Here is a 686-nt window from a genome sequence, read left to right on the forward strand (position 1 = left end):
TCAAATTCTAAAGCATCTCCATAGAGCACTTTATGCAGTACTATACTGGTTTTATTTTCAGAAGGTTATCACTCGGCCAGCTGTAGATTACCCTGGGGATAACTGAAGGCACCTGCTTGACACAAATGATATCTGCCAGATTTCAGTTTGCAAAGCCAAATGATGAGAGGTCACGAGACAAATTCAAAGAGACAGTCACTGGGCATCTTTAACAAGGGGAAAATAAACTATGTTTCTCCAGCCTGTTTTTCAAAAATACCGGAAGAGTTTTGGCTGACATCTTCCGAAAGCAGACATCAAAGCAGACATTGGACGTGGAATATTGCAGTCCAAAATCTTAGAAGACCAACAAAGTTATAAGCAGCTGACTCTCTCCTACAGTGGAAGGCACAAAGCAAACTTAAAAATAGGCAGCATTACCAGCTTACCTGGGTGATAACAACGGCAAACCAGACTCAAGTTTGTGAAACATTAACTTGCAACCCAAGATATTTCCATAGGGCAAGGGCATTTTCCTCTCCCAGAACAGCAGCAAATGGAATTCCTGTTATGACTAACAGCGAGTGCTGAGCCCAAGGAACCTGCCAGAGGGTAGGGATACCCTAACATTGTTTGCACGGTAATTTGGCTCACTGTCTTAATTGTTCTGTAACACAGGTAGGTCTCGAGCCTTGCCTGCAGCAGGA

Source organism: Buceros rhinoceros, unplaced genomic scaffold, assembly GCF_000710305.1.
Source record: "Buceros rhinoceros silvestris isolate BGI_N320 unplaced genomic scaffold, ASM71030v1 scaffold41965, whole genome shotgun sequence".
Classification (NCBI taxonomy): Eukaryota; Metazoa; Chordata; class Aves; order Bucerotiformes; family Bucerotidae; genus Buceros; species Buceros rhinoceros.